Consider the following 9,629-nt stretch of genomic DNA (forward strand, 5'->3'; position numbering starts at 1 on the left):
CGGACACTAGATCCGATTCCATCCCGTCCGACGACGCCGCCACGAGGGCGAGCCGCCGGAGGGAACACGCTCTCTCTCTTGCTCTCTGTTTCTCTTTGGGAAAAAAGAAACTTCATGTCGAAATTTCTGAATTTTCTTTTCATGATAGATTAGAGTTTTTTTTTTATGACTTCTTTGATGTGTTGATATTTTGCCTCCAAAATAGTAATTTGACAGATAGGCAACAAACATGAGAACCATAAATTAATGCATTTTTTATTTTTATTTTTTGAACAATTATTAATTACATATTGATGTTTTCCCCATCCAAGTAAAAATTTGAGAGTGTACAGAACAGAAGTGAGAATCTACTCATTAATCATACTTTATTATTATCTTTGGTTGAACAGTGATCACTTACATTTCATAATGAGTTTTTTTATTGGAACCTCCAAATTTACTTACTTGACCTCTATGCTTTTTACACCTCTTATCAAATCTTCAAATACTAAATTTACTCACTAAACCTCACTAAACTTCCTCAAATAACCTCACTCATATAATTTGCAAACAAATTATTATCTTTAAAATAAAAAATTTAGTCATTTCAATGATTTAATCACTCTATAAATTAATCTTAACTAAATATACATTTCTTAATCAAACTTGAATTTCAAAAATTAATGTCTAATCAATAAGAAAATGCCATGACCTATTACGTTTTTTTTTTCTATTTTAGCTGTGCAAAAAAAAAAAAAGAGGAAATCATTTATTTTTATTCTCAAAAAAAAAAATCGTTTTTTAATGTTTATTTTTTTCTGTATTTTTTGTACCACATGATTAATTATTTAAATATTTTTATTTTATTTTTTTAATTTTTTTTCTATTTTAGCTGTGCAAAAAAAAAAATGAAGAAATCATTTGTTTTTATTTTAAAAAAAAAATCATTCGTTTTTTAATGTATTTTTTGTTACTACATGATTAATTATTTAAATATTTTTAGTGTCTTTTTTTTTTTTGCAAATATAATGGATTGACTTAGATTTAGGTCATAAATCATAAGAGGATTTATTTTGTTTTCCCTCACCAATATGCGTTCAACATATATATCATACATTTTTATGTTACATGATCTTAATCATATTTTTAATTCTTATTAAATATATATGAATGCTTTAATGAGTATGTAGTGAAATTGGAAAATGAAAATAGATAAGAAAAATAATAAGGAATACAATCTAATATTATTGAATTGGAAAGTCTACATAAAATAAACTAGACTCCAAACACACCCTATGAGTGTGAGTAATTATGTGGGAAGTTATTCTACATAATGTGGAGAAAATTGCTGCACATATTTTATTTTTGATTTTTTTTTGTTAAATTTCTTTTGTTTTTTATTTATTTGTGAATTGACCATTTTGTCTTTTTCAAATATTTCAATTCAAATGTTTTTTAATATTTAAGGGATATTTTGATAAAATTTTTCTGTTTTGGCTGACAAACTCTCTTCTCTTAATAATAGTTGTTTTTTTTTATTTGTGAATTGACCATTTTATCTTTTTCAAATATTTCAGTTCAAATGTTTTTTAATCTTTCAGGGTTAAATCTGTCAAAATTTTCAGTTTTGGCTAACAAAGCCTCTTCTCTTAATAATAGTATAGATATAATATTTTTTTGGTATAATTATTGTCCTTAATAGTCATTTTATAGTAGGTTATATATGTCATTTAATAATTCATAATAGAGTGAGGTCAAGTGAGCAGATTTAGAGGTCCCAATAGAAACTCTCTTTCATAATCTAAATATGTATTCTATATAATTATTCTCCTATTTATCTATCATTATTTGATTTTTTGTTTTTTAAGCTAAAAAGTTCATAAATTACTGGTTCATGGCCAAATAATAGTAAAAAGAAGATTACTCTAAATAGACAATGTGAGCTTCGAGTAGTCTACGCTAACAAACTCATCCCGCCTCGTAGGCATCTAATCCTATTTAACCCTAAAATGCTGAGCACTCCATTGTAGTGCGCTAGAGTTAAATACTTCTACAAAGGCTTCTAGATAATCTTCTACTAACATAGACTAAAAATCAAACTAAACAAGTAGACAACTACAGACTCTTGCCCTTTTGAAGGGTTGGAGCTCGCAATTATACAAGAGTAAAGAAATTCAGATACACCATCAAGGCATCAATAGCCTTAACAACAAGAATCCAAGAATCAAGCCCAAAGCTTAAAGAAGGGGCCAAGCCCAAAAACCAAACCCTAGCTGCAGCATGGCCCCGTGACAAAGCCCAAAATCAGTAACTGACGGGGGTCACCAGGTCTGCAGTGCCGTACGTCTCTCTCTACCTCCTTCCTCCACCTGAAAGCTCGATCAACCTCAACTGCGCCGCCGCACACGGATGATATCCCCTTAGCACCAACTGCCATGCAGCCGAGTCACGAAGGTGTCATCGACTCCACCAGCAGTACCGACGTCTCCAGCTTTGCCGGGAACACCTCCCTCTTCCAAACATCGTCTAATGGAACCAAAAGAGGTGGATTGATTCCGCCCTCGTCAATCATTCGCTGCGAAATTAAACCGCCGAAAGGCCACCAAGGGTCGGCAGAGATTGCCCCACCATCATCAGCCCAAGGGGGCAGACACGCTCCAACAGAAGCACCAGTCTCCATCCGGGGCAGATCCGCCTCAAAGGATCTGAGCTAGGGTTCCAATTGAGTTGGAGCCAAGGATTGAAAAATCGGCCGGATAAAAGCAGGGGGCTGGAGCCAAAGCCGAGGAGAGCCTGACACTTTGTGCGAGGGCGGCAACGACTGCCGTCATGGTGCTCAGCGTCACTGTGCGGCGCCACTAGGGTTTCACGAGGGAGAAGCAGAGGTGCACGAGTCATTCTCTTTGGTGGTAAAGAAATGAAGAAACTATGATTACTCAAGACTGCTCACTATGAATGGCACTTGATTGAGCTAGAAGTGAAAAAATTATCATTATTTGATTTAAATTTAAATTAGAGGTGTAATGTGCAAAACCCGCTAAAATCTTATGCATGGATGCACTTGGTGCTTTTTTGGGATTCTCATATATTGTAAATCCGACGTTACTTCATTGGGATATGGCTCTTAATCTCTTTTGGACTTTAATCTAATTAACTCCTTAATTTATTAAGAATATGCTATCACGTGAACTGACATGCAAGTCAAGATGTGTGTCAGGATAAGCTTTTACAATCAGTTACTTTTCATTTATGTAATCTATTAATGCATTCACTATATTCATGCGAAGTCTTTGAATTGTGTGTATTTTCCTGTGAAATCGGTCAATGATTTTATCTTTTCTAAAACAAAACTTTTATTTCATAATTAGTTCCATCAACAATCTTTTTGTATAAATTTTCTCACAACCTTCTTTTTGAATACATACATATTAGTAACTAAGCCATATACAACAATCGTTCTTTCATTGAGAAATGATTACTGATTTATTGAGAAGAGGCTATCACATGAAATGACATGCAAGTTGAGTTGTGTATCAGGATAAACTGATTTATTGAGAATATGTTATCACGTGAAATGACAGGCAAGTTGAGGTGTATGTCAGGATAAGCTGTTACAAGTAGCTACTTGTAATTTATGTAATTCATAGATGCATTCATTATATTCTCATGAAGTCTCTTAACTCGGTGTATTTTCATGTGACACCAGCTAATTATTCTGTCTTTCACCAAACAAATTTTTATTCAAAATTGGTTCCGTTGCCCAAACATCTTATAAATACCTCTACAACCTTCCTTTCGAATACATATATTAGTATCGTTCTTTCATTGGGAATGGTTGCTGATTTGGATTTTATATATGGAGAAACTTTTAGTTTTAGGGTGAAGAGAAGGGGAAAATGAAAGAGAGGCGGAACTGAAAAGGATGGAAAAAGCAGAGAACAAATCGTAGTCCAAGGAACTTATTCCTTTGTAGAAATGGATGGTATGGGAAACACTGTAGCACGAGGGAATGCGAGAAGAGTCGATCTTTTCTGGCTTCTTTTGCAGCTTCCAATCTATCCGGTGATATCTTAGGTATAAATTTGTTCCTCTAGCCTCCTGGGCTTTGATTTAAAAATGATATTGCTTATGGTTGTTTGGAATCAATGAAAAAGTTGTCATAAACTTAATTGATTTATGTGAAGAATTTTCATTAGTTCTATTTGACTAAACCTTTATTGAATTAATTTGGTTAATTTAGAGTATCCAGAGCTGTTAATTACTTCTTATTCATACTGAAGAAGGCTGGCTATAGCTTATATATATATAGTAAATTGGCAATGATTCTTTCCCTTTAATTTTTATGAATGCTCCTTCAGTTTTTTTTTTTTTTTTTTTTTTTTTTTTGAGAAATGAATTCTCCTTCAGTCTGACAGGTGGATTTTAGACAAGAAGCTCTGAAGTTATGGGACGAGTCTACGCAATTAAATTTTCCAGTATGTATCTTAATATTGCTATATTATATGAGTTTGGTTAATATCAGAGCCTTTTATTATTAGTTTGGTTATTATTCTATAGACCTTATTCGTATAAATGATGTGTAAAAGACTAAAAGGCTAATTAGTTATCCTCCATGTATGGATAACGTTGCAGTTGAGCAACTACGTAAATGACATGGAGGAGCTGACGTTGTTTACCAAGAAAGACTACCTGCTCCATATCCGAAGGTACATAATTAAGATATTTTGTTTAACGAAAAATCTGACTATGGCTTTTGTTTCGTTAAATCAAAGCTTACTGAATAATTATTGGTTCTTAACAATCTTACTATTTACTATATAGAGAAGGACGAGTATCAACTAATAACTGAGATCAAGATTAACTCAAATACAAAAATTTGGTTAACATTGGTGCTTCTTTTAAAACTCTATATGACTAAATGTTTACAACTGCATTTTTATAATCAATTCACTACCTACTGTTATTAACTTATTATATATTCTTAGTTAGACTTCTCTACTAACCAAATTATATGTTAAACTTCTCAGTTTTCAGAAACATGACAAGCTTTGCCAGGGCAATGTCCAAATATCGTGGAGTTTCAAGGTAATCTCTCTTGGAAAGAATATCACACTCTTTGCCAAGGGATTATCTAATTGACAAATTTATCTGAAGCTTTGAGGACTATTTTCAATTAATTAAGTTGTCACTGCAAGAGATTATCAAATCAGCAATAATTGTTTCAAAATCATTATGTGTGTGTAGATGATAGGAGTACTACTGCAAAGAGATTATCAAGTTTCCATATTCATTGTAAACTCTAAGTTTTAGATAAGTAGAAAAGCCAGCAAAGTTGAGGTTCAATTTCGACTATTTTCTCTCCACATGCATCCTCAATAAAATTCAAGTTGGTGGTGATTAGGACTGTAAATAGGCTCAATACAGCACGTGTTCGACTCATATTCGGCTCGATTTTAGCTCGTTCGGCTCGTGGTCGTAAGATAAATGAGCCGAGTATGAGCTCAATATTAGGCTCGACAAAAAAACGAGCCGAGTTTGAACAAAGGATATATTCGTCTCGTTTAGCTCATGAGTAGCTCGAGTTTGTTAAAACTCGACTCATGAAAATTTATAGTATAATAAAAATATAATTTTTCTGATCTCAAATCTTTAATACTTTTTATTACATTCCTTTTCAATTGGATTATTATAAAGTCAAAAGGGATTTATGTGGTTCACATTCTTTTTAAGTAATATATATATATATATATATATATATATATATATATATATATATATATTTGAATAAGTTTTGATGTTATTAGATATTAAAGCCATGAAAACAGGCCAGAGTCTAACAGAACTTACATAAGAAATCCGGTAAAACCAGATAAACCTATCTAAGCCAATACTAAACTCATTAAAGTCTAAAGGGACGCTCGCTGGAAAGCAAGCCTAAACAAGCAAGAACAACCTCGCTATTCTAAGGAAAAAATCATTCATCTAGTCTAATCTGCCAGCACACACTTGTGGTACAAATAACAACTAGAAACATCTTAACATAACTCATAGAGATTACTCCAACTTTAAAAGGCTTGGATCCAGATGTCTAATAGCAGAGAGACTTAAGAAAATGCTAGCTCCATCCCCGTAGGGTTGGAGCTAGCACCATCCTCAGCCTCTTCAGGAGCCAACAACCTCGGCAACAGGTTGGTCTTGCTCTTCCTGTCGAATTCCTCTGCACCAGACTCAAACAGTCCAAAAGTGAGCTTGAGCTCAGGCCCAGTCCCTGCCTTTAACCCAGTTCGTGCCCTAGGCCCATTCATCATGGGCCCAGAAAGCAGCCCAGTCAACCAACCAGTCAACCCTAATGCAAAACTAGGGTCTCCCGGCGAGTTTTCTGGATCGTCTTCTTGCCTGTGACCCGCCGCCGCACAGATCGATATCCAGCATACCAGTCCAAGCCACCGGTCCGGTCATCGTCAGTCCTCCTACCGCCTCCACGAAGCGTAGCACAGCCCCATAGCCCGACGGCACCGGAGCCATCGTCTCCAGCAGCCCCGCCATGAGCCCAACCTTGGTCAGTGGAGGCTGCCACAACGATCTGGATCCCAGTCGCTCCGAAATCGGAAGGCATCAACAGCAACGCCTCGGCTCCGACCCGATCCAGCAACCCATGTTTTTAAGTAAAATATATTGCAATAAAGTCAAAAGGGATTTATGTGATGGTTAGACATCAAATTTTGGATTATTATTTTAAATTTTCTTTCTTCCTTTTTTAATTTTTAAATTTAAAGTCAAATGAACCCAGCCGAGCCTTATTTAAGCTCGATCTTGTCCAATAAATCGAGCCTAGCTCGGGCTTAAGAAAAATATTCAAGCCGAGTCGAGCTTGAGCATGGAAAAAAAAATTCAAGCTTTAGCCCGGCTCGAGCTTGATAAAAAACAAATGAGCCGAACATGATCACCCTGGTATTCGCTCCGGCTTGGTTCATTTACACCCCTAGTGGTGATATATACTCATGTCATACGATTGATGTCATCATTTTTGTCACTAAATTTCCTATTTGATAAGTTAAACGGAAATGAAAAGATTCAATCACCTAATTAAAACTCCAAGAAAGAGATATGTATCATAAGCATAGATCGTTTCAGTCGGCTTTTAATTTGTAACCGGTCAAATGATTTTGTTCTGTCATTCAGTATTGGGATAAAAAAACACAAATATTTTACTAGTTAAGTTGATAATAGTCCATTTACAACATTCCGTAAGTTATTTTTATCCGTATTTAATTTTTGTTATTAGGTTTGTGAACTGAAACATGCATTGTGTAGATTGTTGAAAAAAAATAGTTCACACAAAAGATGTGATCACATGAAATCGCATGCATGTTAATATTCTTTTTTATTTTAATATTTATATAATTCACAAATGAATTCTCTTCTCGCGTGATCTTATTGAAATTTTGGTTATAGTTAAATTAACAAACTTTGATTTCTTCTTTGATGTTAACTATGGGTAACAATCTATTTATAGCGCGCATGTCACTTGCTTGTACGTATAAGTTAGTAAGTTGGCGATAATTGATCTTTTACTATTGGCCGGTATGTATTAAACCAAACAAATCCCATTAAAATGTTTAGAGAAGGGTATAATATTAATCTAACAGCAAAGCCCCATGAAAAAAGCACGATGCAATGCCAAAAAAAAATAGCTAAAGCCTTCAGCCTTCTGAATACAAGTTGATAGATAGTAAACTTAATTGAGAAATGGTAATTAGGTACATATGTCATAGTATCATATAATTCTATATATCCTTGTTTTTGTAAAGCAAGTAGTTTTCGGAATCTGAAAAGGAACACAGACCATATATAGGGCCACCAGACATATTGTTGAGTCACAAATTACTTGTGCAATTGTGCCCCATAATTATGAAAATTGATTTGTCTTCCATGCTATTTTACCCTTTTTAATCAATTTCCTTTTATTTGTAGGAAACCTTGCATTGAAAATAAAATAACTATTTGAGGCTTGAAATGCGGAGATTTGAAGCTAGGAGAAGAAAACAATGAGATTGGAAGAAAATTGCAAATCGACTTTTTCGGTGATTTTTCTGGCGAGCCGCCACTCATGGAGGGCCTTTTCTCCAGCAAAGGAGGACCATGGTGGTGAGAATATCCCATCACTTGAAATTCAAATATTTCCCTACACCTTGTCCTTTTGTCACCTTGCCAATTTGGGACCATTTGGGGGACAATGGTGTAAGAGCATCTCTTGCACACTTGGGGACCAAATTAAGAGGACATACATAGCTAATCAAAGAGAGGTCAAAGGGGAATTATTCAGAAATTCTTGACTCCATTCAATCATCTTCATCCTATCCAAGATCCATTTTCTCTCTAGATAAGACACCACCATTTCCACCACTAAAACCACCATCCCCACCTCTAAAACCTCCATTTCCACCACTACAACCTCCATTTCCTCCACCATTCAACACCATAACTCACCTTAGAGATTCCAAATTTCACTTTTCTTACCAATATCAAGAGCTTGGAGCAAGGAGAAGGAGGTGACTACCACCACATCATGTTCTTGGAGACCCATCTCCACCACCTCTTCCGGCATCATCAATAGTCACCCTTTACTCTCTATCTCTTTATGTATTTGATGTTTAATAGAATGTTGAAGCTTGTGTATGTAGCTATGTGTGAGTAGTGAACTAGTTCGGGCTAGGGTTGAAAGCTCTAGCCAAACTTGCTTGGATTGATGCTTTTGTTTATAAATTGATGCAAATTCATGTTGTCATTCTCACATGCTAAGTCAATAGTTGAATGCATTACTTAGACCTAATCTATTTGAGTTATGTGTTTGCCATGACATGAAGTTTTTCCTAGAGATTGATTACCTTTAGGCAAAAAGGGAGCATGAAAGCACACCATGTGTGCATGTGAGGGTAGTGAGCTAAAATCACCTAAAGATAGGATTGGTTTGCTTGCTTGGTTACCTAAACTCTAAGCTTTATGCATTTAGGGGCAAAGGATTGAGACCGGCCTATCCGGTAATTGAATTTGTCTCTAGGTAGTTAGCTCTAGATTTATCCGGTTAGAGTTAATAAAATGAAAGGGGTTTAAGCCTTAATTAGTAGTCCTATCCGGATGCTAAGAGGGTAGTTGGACAATTAGCTTTGCATCATTCATATTCAATTGCTTTAATGCTTGCAATGGAGGCAAAATGTGAAACCCGATGCCCTAACTCCCATCCATTTGATAACAACTTGTTTAGTTTAGCTTAGTTTATATTACTTGCTTTCATTGTTTCAATTTGAATAGAAACCAATCTCAAAATTAAAATCAAATCTCTACACACCATCTTGCACATACTCACCATGAACTTTGGTTCACTTGTGAGACTTTGTTTGTGATTGTACATTTGCATATTCTTCTAGTTTTTCCTTAGGTTTTCCCTAGCTAGGAAATGATTTATCAATCCTCGTGGGTTCGACATCCTTACTTAATCTCCTATTCTATAACTTGTACCTCTTGCACTTGAGGGTGGCTTCAATGCTAACACATATATGTTGGAACATAGAGGTGATCTCCATCATCCTTCAGTGAAAGGCAAATCTAAGCTTTCAACTATAGGACATGCATGCGCAGTGATCCCATTA

General features: G+C 35.1%; 1 long non-coding RNA gene across 2 annotated transcripts; it reads left to right on the top strand.

Annotated features, from left to right (window-relative positions):
• Positions 1-3,772: 3,772 nt before the first annotated feature.
• Positions 3,773-8,649, top strand: LOC133734780 (uncharacterized). Of its 2 annotated transcripts, XR_009858569.1 has the most exons (5): positions 3,773-4,053; positions 4,387-4,454; positions 4,612-4,685; positions 5,007-5,064; positions 7,954-8,649. It is a non-coding gene; the product is annotated as an uncharacterized LOC133734780 (long non-coding RNA). The 2 variants fall into 2 exon arrangements; XR_009858568.1 differs by lacking the exon at positions 7,954-8,649 and having other exon boundaries at positions 3,775-4,053; positions 5,007-5,486.
• The last annotated feature ends 980 nt before the right edge of the window (positions 8,650-9,629 follow it).

This window comes from Rosa rugosa, chromosome 2 (assembly GCF_958449725.1).
Source record: "Rosa rugosa chromosome 2, drRosRugo1.1, whole genome shotgun sequence".
NCBI lineage: Eukaryota > Viridiplantae > Streptophyta > Magnoliopsida > Rosales > Rosaceae > Rosa > Rosa rugosa.